Here is a 14,688-nt window from a genome sequence, read left to right as displayed (position 1 = left end):
GACCATAAAAATGAAAAAAAAAAATGAATAAAAAAATTTAAGCAATGACTTACTTGTTTAGTATATGTACGCGTGTAGATATAAAATGTCTTCACTTATCTGTTTTGTAAAGTTACACGGTGAAAACACGACAACACCAAAGAAACCAAGCTAATACGAGACCAACTTGACTCAACTAACACCGTTTTAACACTGGTACACTATTTCACTGTACTTGAAAGTGTGTGAGTGTGTGTGTCTGCCTCTTGATTATGTGGTGTGCGTTTGCCCACCTTGTTGCTTTTGCTTTCCCTTCTATCCAACCTAACTAATCCTTCTGTCTGTTTCAGTGACTATCTTCCAGTTGTAGTCGTTTCTACCTCTCTTTTATAAAAACGGGCCTCTCTCTTTGTCTGCTGCTCACGAAACTGGAGCGTTTAAATAATTAAAAAGTACAATGACTTACTGTCGCTTATCATTCATCTATGTCACTATTAATTATTGTTATTTTTAATGTATATAGTCGACTATTTTTTGTATATACGAAATTTTATTTTATTCGATGTGAGAAAGTAATTCAAAATAACTGTTATTTATACGGTGTGCGTGTAAATTCCACGCGTGCGATAGTGTTTGATCGATCTTAATATGTCATACGACGGTAAAATAATATGTTTTCATCGGAAATATCGAGAACTGTTGTAAATTTTTAAATAATCTTATTTGATTTATATTTATTTCATTTTTTTTGGAGATTATCTCAATTTTATTTATATTGCGTTCAGATTAGATGGTATAACCCACAGAGTTGGTCTAATGTTGAACGCGTCTTCGCAAATCAGCTGATTTCGAAGTCGAGAGTTGGAAGGTTCAAATCCTAGTAAAGGCAGTTTCGTTTTTACGGATTTGAATACTAGATGGTGGATACCGGTGTTCTTTGGTGGTTGGGTTTCAATTAATCACACGTCTCAGAAATGGTCGACTTAAGACTGTACAAGACTACACTTCATTTACACTCATACATATCATCCTCTTAAGTAATACCTGACGGTGGTTCCGGAGGCTAAACAGAAAAAGAAAAAACAAAAGAAAAGATTAGATGGTATACCCTAAAATAAATTATCTACGATAACATATGTCATCTACAGCATAAATATCTGAAAAGAGTAATGTAGTTTTAAATTTTTAAAAGATAGACTTCTAGACCGTTTTATAGATATATATATAATTGTTTTCTTAAAATGAAGATAGAAAATATTGACAATAAAGTAATAATAGATTAAAGAGGTGCTACGTCTGACAAAGACGATGTTTCAGTTCTCATCATCATCATTATTATATTTATTACTGATTTTTAATTGTAGTCGTGCATACTTTCGTTCGTCTGAATATTGTTTATCTTAGGCCGCCTGAATATTTACTTCGGCTAAAAATATTAAAATTCATAAAATGAACTTGTAACATAAACGACGATCGCTTGGAGATAAATTGTGTGCAAGTTTTCTAATAATATTTATTTGATACGTACTTTCTATATTTATAATATTTTTTTTATTTTCCTAATGTTAAGCTATTCAACTACTGAACAATAGGCAACTCTGCCCTCTCGGCCTATAAGATGAGGATGATATGTATGACATGTTAATTGAGTTGTAGATTTTACGGACTGAGGCCGACCATTCATGACTTGTGTGGTTAATTGAACCCCGACTACCAGAGTACACCGGTATCCGCGGTGTAGTATTCAAATCCGTATAAAAGCTACTGACAATTATTAGGATTTGAACTTCAGAACCTTCGACTTCGGAAATCAGCTTTTAAACAACTAATTTACAACGACTAGTTAACCACTAGACCAGCCCGGTGGGTTGTTTCATCTATCCTACCCTACTAAACGGCATTTGAATGTGTATGTCCCTCTTAGCTTATGATCGGTACGATCATTAGCGGAAAATCCCGATTCGTTAATACATATCTCGTGATGGTAAGGTGTATTTTTGTTATATTTTTATATATCGATGTACAGTATATATTTATACTCGTATTTATCGACGTTTTGGGAAAATTTAGTACTTTTTAACCGGATCCGAATTTTCGGACGAAAATCGCAAATATCTTGATAACGGTTGGTCCTAGCGCTGTGAAAAATCTTTTCCATCCCCTCGACGATAACCCATTCGCTCCCGGTGGTACCCGTTGCATGATAATATTTTCAAGTGTCCCCAGGGCAGCGTTCAGAAATTGGGGAGGGGTGTGATTGGGTGCCACCGTAAAATCTCAGTAACCGCTCTGATTTTCGCGATTCAAACTGCGTATGTATTAGCAGGTCGAACGCTAACTATTTAACGCATAGGGTATACTCTTGCTCGACCGGATCTTGGTTATCCGGAAATTAAACCGTTCAGCCTTATGTTTTGATTGCACTCACCCACCGTAAAACGTACCTATCCAATCTTTCGTTAAATACGATCAAACCTGTGCGCTAACGCAGCTGTAAAGTAAACTTATGAAGACTAAAAAAAATAAATATAAAAAAAAAACTTTTTAAACACCGCTCTTATATTAAATTCACTAAAATGTAAAAAAATAAAACATATGTTTTTTAAAACACCACTCTTTAATTAAACGCACTAAAAAGTGAAAAATAATTTTAGGACGGTATCTCAGAATGGATTTAACAATAAATTTGCATGGTGATATGTAAGATTATGTGAAAGTCATAGCTTAAAATTCAAAATTTGATGTTTTTGTCAATTTTTTCATATGCGTGATGGATAGCATAAAGAGTGGGGTGCCGCGGCACTCTTTTACATAATCTTACATATCACCATCAAAGCTTGTTGTCAAATCTATTCACAGGTACCGTCCTAAAATTATTTTTTACCTTTTAGTGTCTTTTGTTTTATTAGTAACAAGGAGTACGCCTCCCCGATTTAGTTTTAATATTGACGAGCGGCTGGCGTCACGTAAGCGGGTGGTGTTTAATCCGCACCCTGTTTAATCCGCACACGCTGATAGGTAGCTCACTAGGAGCTTTTAGGAATTAGGTGCCTAAACGGTTTCAAAGGCACAGTTGCCGTTTTTTCAAATAGGTGCACAATTAGAAGTGGAAAAATAATAATATTGGGAAAATCATTTTGTTGTTGTTGAGTTGAAAAACTATGCGATTGAACAATACCCATCTTAAAGAATTAGTTGCCAAGCCTAATAGAAGTCGCAATGATCACGGGGTATGCCCAAGAAGACGTATTTATCCCTTGCATTCCGTTTATACCCGGTGACACAAAATACGCGTTTTGAGTTCAAACGATTACAGTTTCCCATCCGGCTTGTTTACTTTACCGGTAAATCCGGAAAAGGTATGCGGTGCTTTTTCTGCTATATTTTCTTTATGTTACAATTAATAATAGCATTTCATTTATGGTCGGTAGAGATAGACATTTCTTGTCTAGACATTGTGGGTTTTTTTTTTATTAATTTGTAAAAGTTAGGTTTTGCATCATATAATAATAGTTTGAATTACTTTTAATGAAAATTTTATAAAATCTGACTTTTAAATTAGGCAGATTTTATATTGTTGAAATATCAATCTTTACTTTCTTGTACGAAGTAAAGGAAGTATCGTGATCGTGAAAAATCTCGGTTTTCAGATTTCAGCGGAAGTATCCATTTTGACCATTCCTGAATCCATTTTGACTAGTTTCGGCGTGACTTCTGTGCGTATGTATCTCGCATAACTCAAAAACGATTAGCCGTAGGATTTCGAAATTTGGGATTTAGGATTGTTGTAATATCTAGTTGTGCACTCGCTTTTTGATTGCAATCGACCTAACCAAAAGTTTCCAAAAAAAGCCCGAAATCCAAAAAAAAATTTGGATTTTGGACTTTTTCTTAAGTGCAGTAATAAACCCCCATTGAGAGTTTTTCAACGCTATATCATAAGTGGTACTTATTTTCATTGGTTCCAAAGTTATAGCCAAATAAAATTTTAATTAATAAAATATTTGGTTCTTACAAGAGGAAGGCATATCGATTCAACTACTACTTCATCTCCTTTTTTTTATTTTAAATATATTGATTTATTAATAATTATTAACCTGTGCTTATAAAAAAGGTTTTTACAATGAATAATAATTCAATAACAAAATAAAATCAGAAGTTAATGAAATAAGATTTTATGTACTTTTCATTAAAAAAGGAGTATTTGTAATTTAATACAAGGAATTCATGTGTTGTCCATATCAATTTTTTTATGATAGGCTTATTTGTTTGTTACATTACGTTATGTTCTTATTGTGATTCGTCGTTTTACTTTTCCTTCATTATGATTATTCCATCGACCTACTGATTGTTGATTCGATGACATCTTTAGTAGAAATAGGACAATAATCAGTAATTACTCGAGTAATTTTTTAGTTTGTAATTTGTTAACATGTCTCCTATTAACTTTCTAATCCAGTCGTAAACTATTATTTGCACTTAGAAATGAAAATATTTTACGAGTCATGCAGTAGCACTTGATACTTCGATTCAATTTTTTATTTGTATAATGTCTGTTATTCGTCGTGCATCTGTACATTTACTAGCCCTAAAAACAAAATATAAAGTAAATAATGTAATAAGGATTTGCCATGAAGATTGTATTATCAAATCGTTGAGGGTGGTATTTTTATTTCTTTCTTATACGGCTAGTCTGTTGTTTTTTTGTGAACTACTAACCTGTATGCGGTTTACCAAACGCCCTACCTTGAATGTCAGGTATTATATTGTGGTTTTATATTTAAAAATTAAAACGTTTGACATTTCATTTGATATTTCTATTAAGAAATATTAAAGAATTTGTAAATTATTATTATATAATTCTTAATTGAAATTTAAATAAATCATTCTTATTGAAAGTTACTAATGAATTAGATCGGTTACTAAGAGTTTGACGTTTGAGTTCTTTGACTGAAGAGTTCGGGTGCAGTGTGTAGGTAGGTAATTCCTGTTTTAATTTTGTTTCATATTAAAATAAATTTTATTTTATTTGTAATCGATTAGTTGAATAAATATTTTATTCTAATCGGTACGTTATAATACATTATATAGATATCGTTATCGTAAGATACATTATAAATATAAAAACATAAATTACAAGATAAAGAATTTATGTAATTTAAAGTCCATATAATTATTTAAAATATATTTAGATGAATTAATATAAATTCATTAAATATAACAAATTACTACAAAATATTCATAATTCAGAAAACATTGTAAATTACTTTGAGCATATATTTATTTACAAGTTGAACGGGATACAAAAGTCAGGGTTTTTTTTACAATTTTTGAAATAGTATAATTAAAAAATTCATCGACAGAATAATATTGTTAATTTTTAAATTATTTATTAAATAAATATGTGGAGAAATTTTTTAAATAGTTCAGTAGTTTGTTAAAAATGCCGATGAAGGATAATGAGGTTCTTTCTCGTAAGCCGAAGTGTTTTGTTGAAATGAATAAATAGAGTTCCGTTGTCTGGTTTGGTAGGGAAGCATAGTTATTATTTTTTTTAAAATAAGCGACTTATTTTAGAGTTTATATATAAATATAATATAAAAAATCCCTTTCGGCACGCCGGAAGGCGGAGGTAGATTTCATCGGTGCTAAGTAGGAGATAAAAAAGATTTTTGTCTTAAAGTTAAGAAAAACTTCAAATTTACTCAATATGATAATGGTAATATGTGAAAAAGGTTTCACATGTTTAGCATACGACAAGCCCCATCTTCTTACAATTATAGCAACATTTTGGTCGTCATCTCTTGCCGTAAGGGCTGGCATATCAAAAATTGTTATACACAAAAGGTTTTAGGTAATGTTTAGAGGACTAACGACCACTTTAAACCGATTCGATATTGCCTATTAAGGGAGGTAAAATTCTTTTTTGACTTGTGTATAATTTGTCTTGTTTTTTTATGTTGTATAATGTGTTTTTCCCATTTTTTCCACCTCCTGGGTCAATGGTTGGCGATATCAAAAAACTTTAGTTAGATACGTTTTAGGCCTTTATCCAAAGAATAGTAGGGACTTTAAACAAATTCGACATTTTACTTAATAAGAAAGTTCTGGCGATATTTTGTTTTTACTGAGTTTTTTTTTTTTGGTCATCCCTTGCTGTAAGGGTTCATATCAAAACTTGTTTCAGATAAAAGTTTTAGGTAATATTTAGAAAAGTAACCACCACTTTAAACTGATTAAATATTTTGCCTATTAAGGGAGGTGATTTTTTTTCTTCGAAACCCCATTTTTTGCAATCCCTGGATCAGTAGTTGGTGATATCAAAAAACCCTAGTTAGATACATTTTAGGCATTTATCCAAAGAATAGTTGGAACTTTAAACGAATTCGATATTTTACTTAATCGGGAAGTTATAGAGATATTTTGTTTTTTCGAAAAAGCCACCCCATTTCCACCCCCATGGTCCAACTTTTTCATTAACGAACTCGACCAAGATTTTGTGTCGGTATATTATATGTATTAATTTGAAAGTGATTGGCGGAAAATTACAGCAGTTATCGTGTTCACTAGAAAGTGAAATATATATTTATATCAATGTATATATAAATTTTTGAACTGACGGTGGTTTTGGGGTCTGGGGGATGTCAAACGCGAAGATACGTCGAAATTTTCCGAAAGTCAAATCATGGTACCCGTTACCATAGGTAGCTTTCGTATAAAATTACGTAAATGATAAGTTAAAATATTAAGTTTCTAAGTATCAGTCTACACGATTTATACTCACGGACGCCAAAGAATGATTACAGCCCACTTTTTTTTTATCTTAAAAAATTCCTTCTTTTTTGAGAGATCCTCAAGAAATTATATTTTACTAATGAAACGTCATTACATAATGATTACAAACTTAGCGTTTCATTAAGGAGCTTCAAAGAAAACATTACACTTTGATTTTGTTACAAACGAAATCGATTTGATGAACCAAAAGAGAACCTGTCATCTTGAAAGCACTTAGAAAATTCTCTTTATGGGAACAGAAATACTATCGTTATCATTAATGGAAATGCTGTCCGTGCGATCATTTATATTAGTTTTACCTAAAAAGCACAATACAACGGTTTTATCCATATCTAAAGTTATACGGTTAAAATCCATCCGGTGAATAATTTTTTTCAGCTGTTATATTTGAATTTTCAATCTTTGTCCTAATTCTCTTTTATTTGCATTTCAAGTTGTGTCGACAAGAAGAGATTTACAATGAATGATCGAGGATTTTTGGACTGATCATTAATGAACAATAGAAAAAGCAAGAGACCTAGGACACCTACCTTGAGGTACTCCGTGTTCTACATTTTGAAGTGAGGGCGTAAACCGTACCGTCATTGAAATTTATTCGTATGCTTATTGTAGATTTTATTTGACTTTTAATGCAATTTATTTATTTATTATTTTTTTTATTTAAGTTAAGTATTCATTTGTTAAACAAGTTTTGCTCTTTCAAATGGTTTTTTTTTTGTTTTTTTTTTTTTGAGAATTAGTGAATAGAACCGAATTGAAATTAACCGTTGTCATATGTTATTATCGTAAAAGTTAATAAGTTATTTTTTTATTTTGTAAATATTGTGTGTATCATGTTTTCCTTATAAGAGGTTTTACCTGTTAAAAGTACAAGATATTACTGATGTTATTTTATACCAAGCTTTAGATAAATTCAAGTTTCTCTTTGACATAAGCTAATAATATACATAATATTTGATTACATATCTTCAAAAAAATGTATTGTATTAAAACATGTTTTGTGTGTGTTATTTATTTTTATTACCTTATAATCAAAAAAAACGAATAAGCCTGTTCTAAGGAATATTTAATTTTTTTCGAGGTGTATAATTTTTTAATTTTTATATTTATCCTTCTTAATTCATTTTATTTTAATTATTAAAAAATATTTTCGTATTAGAAAAAGTTATAATAACAACGTAGATTTAATTTTCAGTGAAAGTAATTTGAAATAAAAAAAGTATACATTCGTTTTGCCAGGAAGTTTATTTCCATGAGAATTATATTCTCGACCTTCTCATATTTATATTTGTTTTAAGAATACGGCTGTCTTGTACGAAAGAAAGTAAATTAATCTATATTACAAAAATAGGCTACAGTAGGTGTAACAACATTTTTCTTACATTTATTTTTAAATTATTTAAACTTACTGCGATTTCTCACTCTTATCATTATTATTACTATTTTTTTTTTTTTTTTTTTTTTTTTTTTTTTTTTTTTTTTTTTTTTTTGTAATTTAAGACTTATTTGAAATGAAGAGTAATTTATTATATTATTCGAGAACAAAATCAATTTAGTAATGTGAATTCTACATTAAATTACTTGTGATTTCTTGAAACACACACATACATATTCATATGTGCGCATTTAAATATGTATGTTGTATTTACAAATAAGTATCACTTACTACTAAACGTTTTTCCTGCGAAAAATTTAATATAAAATAGCAAGCAGTAAAATTGATGCCGCGTAGATTTTTAAGTATTTCTTACTTGAATTCGGTGACCTGTTTATGTGGATTAGTTTAAATCCACGCCCACAACGTCGGTATTCCGTTTACAGAGTCCGATTGGCTACTTTTTACTTGCTTGGTAATGATCGGTTGTCAGTTGATTTATTTAGTATTTACCGTTAAATTAGTTTATTTATTCTCGATTGTCCCTAGCTTTTTTAAAAATAATGTAAAGTATATACAAATAGACAAATTAATTATTTATAATTAATTCAGCAATTTCTGTAAATAAATAAAAAAGGATTCAATTTTCTATTAGTCATTACTTTGTTATATTTTATTTTAAACTATATAAAATTTTATTTTACGATAAAATGATTCGTGAGACTGGATTTCCTTTTCTTTTCTTTTTTATGGAAGTAATAGAAGTAATGTACTTTTATATTTATGTGTCACGACATACGTTAACATAATTATCTTTAATTGTATTGTTTACGATAGTAACTATTGAAATATAAAACAAACAAAAATACACAAATATATTTATAAAAACAATAAATGGAGTAATAAAGGTAAACATAAACAAAATAAAATTAACTAAATTTATCCGACGTTTTGCATAAGTTCTTATCCTTTTCAAGTGTAAAAACATATACGTAGGTTAACCGTTGCAAACATGGATACTGTTGGTAAAATATAATCTAATTTAAATATAATATTACAATCGGCTTGCCAATAGATTAGTTAATTCTCTCAAATATTTTCGGTTATTCCACGATCTTCAGGAGGATTTATCTTTAGTAATTTAGAATTAAAAGATAAACATATATAAAATTGTTAGAATCATAACAATTGATCGTCTAAGTTAAATATTGTAAATTTAAAGTAAAAGTACGTACGTCCGGTTTGTAAGAATGTCACAATTGTTATAGGACGTACGTTTTTTGACTTAAAATTTACAATATTTAACTTATAACGATCAATTGTTATGAGTCTAACTATTTTATATATTTAAACTTTTAATTTGAAATTATTATAAGATCAGTCCTCCTGAAGATGACGAAACAACCGAAAACGTTTCAGGGAATTAACTAATCAATTAGCAAGCTGATTTTAATGTTGCATTTAAATTAAAATATATATAGGCGCCCATTTCTAACCGGTCTGAGGCTAGAAAGTTTTCTTGTAGATGAATGCTTTTTTACAATTGAGAAAGACTGTGATTTTAGAATCTAAAGTGTAAATTTTTTTTCTTGTTTGGTTATATTATTTTTTAATGTATTTTAAATTTCTTGTATATTTTGTATATTGTATTGTATACGGTTGGTAATATATGAAAAAAAATTAAAAACTGGAAACTGCATGTTTTGAATTTTATTTCTGAAAATAATAATATCAAACAATAAAAAAAATCTGCGTTTATAATACTACGTGATTAAAAAAGGACTTCGCAATTATAAAAGCTTATAAAACTTTATTGAGAAAACTTATAGAGTCAGCTGTCTCATTTCTTACAAAAACATATCAATTTTGTAACCCAATATTCACTTTGCTTCGATATGGTCTCCATTTACTATGCTGCGTACATCCAAACTGAAGTCGATTTCATTTCAGACTGTAGCCAACAATTCGGGCGTTACCTCTGCCCTGCGGCGTTAACTCGAGGTGTTAGCTCAACAAGATCGGCAGGCAAAGGCGGGACATAAACCCCGTGTTTAATGAACCCCACCAGAAAAAATCTAGCGGGGTCAAATCCGGGAAGCCAGGTGGCCATGCAAAATGAATCTTCACAACCGATCTATCGACCTGGGAATCGAGAATCAAGAAAATCTCGGGCTTCTAGGCGGTAGTGAGGTGATGCCCCGTTTTGCTGTTGATAATGGCTTTTCCATCTTGGTCATCATCGTGTGACTGATGAATTACCATTTACGGTTGCCTCCTGAAAGAACAGCGGAATCCTGTCTCGACGAAGGTTTGGTACCGAGAGTAAATTGTATGTTTTTTTCTTTTTCCTCTTTAGCCTCCGGGAATTACCGTTCAGGTATTATTTCAGTGGATGATATGTATGAGTGTAAATGAAGTGTAGTCTTGTACACTTTTAGTTCGGTCATTCCTGAGATGTCCGGTTAATTGAAACCCAACCACCAAAGAACACCGGTATCCATGATTTAATATTCAAATCCGCTCAAAAGTAACTTTGTTTACTAGAATTGGAATGCTGGAACTGTCGACTTCCAAGTCAGCTGATTTGGTAGGACGCATTCACCATTAGCCCAGCCCTATGGATTAATTGTATGCTTACTAGGAGGCTCCCTACCGTACTCTCTACGAAAATTACGTTGAACTGCTGTTGCTAACTACAAATCGTGAAATAAAAATATATGGCGAGCACGTTCCGCACTGGTAAATTATCCATTTTTAACAACACTGGTGATACCGCTGGTGGCCGAATTGGGTACTAATGAATTACGTAAGTCAACCTTTGATTTTTGCTATGAAATGAGACCTCAAGCGAATCTGTAAGTTACTTAATAAATTTTTATATAATTTTAAAGTTGTGAAGTCCTTTTTCAAACACCTTTCTTACTTACTGTTCACAATGTACGGAAATCCTTAAATACCTTTTTAACTGTTAAACATAGAAAAATGAATAAAATGTAGCAGTTTTCGTTTTTCTTCTTCGTATAACATTTAGCAAGGACCTCGTCTCACTCACTTTTGCTAACACTTGATCATTTCTTTTCCAATCCACCCAGCTTGTTCTTGTTATTCTCCTCTTAATCCATATTTCCATTTCTCCCAAGTCTTCTTCTTTCTGCTTCCCCAAGCGTCCATGTTTCACACCCATAAGTTAGAATACTCCAGACATAAGTTTCAGCGAACTGTTTCCTTATTTGCATACTCATATGATTATCAGTCTGTATATTCTTTTTATCCTGGAAAGCTCGTTTTGGCAACCCTATTCTTCTTTTTACTTCTGTGACACATTATTATCGCTAGTGACGGTGCTTCCCAAATAACAAAAAGTGTCAACCTTCTCTACAACAGTACCGTCTAATTTAATATCAACCTTTGTTTTATCTACAATCATAATCTTTGTCTTCTCCTTATTAATTTAGTACTTTAGATAGTGTTTCCAACATAATCTCCATTCCTTCTGCTGATTCCGCCAGTAACACAATATCATCTGCAAAGCGGATACAATGTATGGATTTTCCATTAATTCTGATTTCTTTTGTTTTGTCTTTCATTTCTACGATAGCTTTTTCAATAAACAAATTTAACAAAAACGGTGACAGTGGGCTAACTTGCCTGACTCCCCGTCTTACTTTGGTCTCTTTCTTTAAGCCGTGGATTTCAATCTCCGTTTTCTGCATTTTATTATAACATTTGTTAAATCAGATTTAAACAAAATTTGTAGTAAATTATTGTAGGAAGAATTGTAGCAAAAAAAAAAAAAAAATACAGTATATTAATTATATTGTTATCGCATTTGGTTTGCCTTTATTTTTGTTTTTTAACTTTTATTTTTTACTGTAACTGGTAGGAACTGTTGTGTATAGTCATTAAATCAGCGAATTAAATCTACGATAGTTTAAAAAGAAACTTGTCTTAAGCTTTAATAAAAAAAAAAACTTTTTATATCATGTACCGAGTATCGTGCTGGAGCATGCCTTCTGATAAAACAACATCCATCTGATAAAACAACATCCATATTCGATGCCTCATCAGCTATATTTTAAAATTATCAGCTTACTTTCTAATGATTCTGTTGTCGGTTGCGAATTAACATAACATCCTGGTCTGTCCAGCCAGAGGTATAATACTAATTACACAAACATGGGACACAACTCCAAAGTTGTTTTTATTCAATAAATCTTCGTTATACCGGAGATTTACAAAGTATCAAAATAAGATTCGTTCGTTTAATAGTATTTTATCTTTTACGATCAAGTATTTAGGTCGATTAAATTTTTAATATACTTAATGAGAAAAAAAAGAAAAAGAAATAAGAGTTTAATTAATACTTAAAAAGTATTTATTTTTTTTAGTATTTTGAAGAAAAAACTTTCCAGACGTTGTGTATATTAACAGATTTTCTTTTTTAAATGAATTTGACATACCGGGAATAGCTTTTTTCTTTATATGTAATATTTTTTTATCAGGCTAACACAATTATTAAGACTATTTTTTTCTTAAATTTCAGTTTTTTTCAACGTGAAAGATTCTTTTTTTTCCAGTCAGCATTAAATTCTTTAAGACGTTTCTTGTAAAACGGTATTTCCAAAGCCTCAAAAATTAGGATGTTTGTAGTTACAGTTTTTAAAAAATTAAGAACCGTAACCGTGTAACGGCCTAAAACGACCTGATATGAATCGCAGGTCGTTCCTGATAATAATATAACCGTTCTTAGAAACGCCTCGTGTCAGGCCTACGAGGGAAAGTAAAGAGTAAATTAGATATCATTTTGCTTTCTCTACTTCCATCAATATAACAAGCTTACTGAAATGTAAATCGTATTTTTTTTTTTTTTTTAAACGGCACCTTCACTCTATCGTTTGTATAATGAACATCGTTACTGTCAGGGATAGTATCTCGAATTTTTGCCGCTTACATTTTGAATGTTTTACATGGATCATACCTATACGACTGGGACCGTTTGTAGAAATCTCAGTAGAGGAGAATTTTAAACGGTAGTAAATTTACAATCTCGTAAGTTAAACTTGTAAAAAAATATTTTAAATTAATATTAATTTTATAATTATTTTTATGTAAATGCTGTGCTTTTTTAATAGTACGTTTGTGTTTTATGATGAAAGTACCTTACGGTACGTAAAGATTATTTAAATTTTTGTAACCTTACTCTACTTGAAAGTTAAACTTTTCTCAGATCTTAATCTGGTATACGTATGTACAACCTTGTTTTATACTCCGGGTAATAATGATTTGCTGATAACCGTAATTATTTTTGTAGTGAAATGTCTTGCATTTTTTTCTTTTTATATTACCGGTATAATAAGAAGTTGGTCACGCTTCTGTCTGTTTTTATTTCTAATAATCATCTGTATGAAACTTTATTTACTCGGATTATAATGGTGTTTTCCATTATAACTGATACAGGTAATCGTAATTGTTGTCAAAATACACTTTAATTCATAAGTTACGGTTTTTTATACATGCAGTCTATTAATATTTATTTTTTATTCCTTTTTCATTGTATGTTACGTCATATACGTGCTTTCAGCTGCTGCACTCGATTTTGCCGCCGCCGGAATCTTAAAAAAAAATTGATTCGTCAGGGTATTTCCTTTTTACATAAAATTATGACATTATTATGAATTGAATTTTTATTTTATATTTAAACAGTTCTGTAGTGCTAATTAGTATATTAGTATAGAATTTAAAAAAAAAAACGTGATCTTACGAATAATTATTACTTTTTTGGCTATAGCTTGGATTTTCCTCCTATTACTGCTGTAGCACCATAGCTGTAAACGGAAAATATAATTCAAAATTATGAGTATCGGAGTATTTTCAAATGTCGACTTTTTAAAATCCCTTTAGTCAAAAACAAAACCACAAAATAAAGTTTGAAAAATGTTGGAAGTTGAATGAAGGTACGTGTTTAATTTATATATATATATATCATACATTTTGTATATTACGTTTATTAAAAATGAATAAATTAGCATAATTAATTTTATTGTATTAACTGGATTCAGTAAATAAATAAAATCTGATGTGGACACCATGTGACTTCCTTGTGCGCCTATTAAATTACATATACACATTTTTTTAAATGAAAGTACATAAAATTTAATTTCACTAGTAACTTGTGCTATTTTCATATATATATTTATTTATTGTTATTAACGAATTATTATTTATTGTAAAAACCTTTTTTATAATCAGTGGTTAATAATTATTAATAAATCAATAAATTTAAGTTAAAAAAAATTTAAAAAAAAAAGATGATGTCTTGATTGGAACTGTTGTTCCTTCCCTTGTAACATCCAAATATTTCATTAATTAAAATTTGATTTGACTATAATTTAAAAATAACGAAAATAAGTACCCCTTATGATATATTGTTGATAAGCACTCAATGAGGGCTTATTACTGCAGTTTGAAAAACTCCAAAATCAATTTTTTTTTGGATTGTGGCCTTTTTTGAACATTGGTTGGTTCAGTCGATTGCATTC

The 14,688-nt window shown here is 30.2% G+C and overlaps 2 protein-coding genes across 5 annotated transcripts in view; one reads left to right on the top strand and one right to left on the bottom strand.

Moving 5' to 3' along the window:
• b6 (pentraxin-related protein b6) overlaps nucleotides 1–181 on the bottom strand; it is a 147,453-nt gene extending 147,272 nt beyond the window's left edge. Inside the window, exon 1 of the mRNA XM_075355238.1 lies at nucleotides 54–181. The gene's annotated coding sequence lies outside the window, so the exon portion shown is untranslated. The remainder of the gene's footprint in view (nucleotides 1–53) is intronic.
• Nucleotides 1–14,688, top strand: part of LOC142318776 (coiled-coil domain-containing protein AGAP005037) — a 1,329,051-nt gene that overhangs the window by 1,018,260 nt on the left and 296,103 nt on the right. The gene's annotated exons all lie outside the window — the stretch shown is intronic.

Source organism: Lycorma delicatula, chromosome 2, assembly GCF_047948215.1.
Source record: "Lycorma delicatula isolate Av1 chromosome 2, ASM4794821v1, whole genome shotgun sequence".
NCBI lineage: Eukaryota > Metazoa > Arthropoda > Insecta > Hemiptera > Fulgoridae > Lycorma > Lycorma delicatula.
The sequence above is the reverse complement of the archived record's forward strand: the minus strand, read 5'-3'. Positions and strand labels throughout refer to the sequence as shown.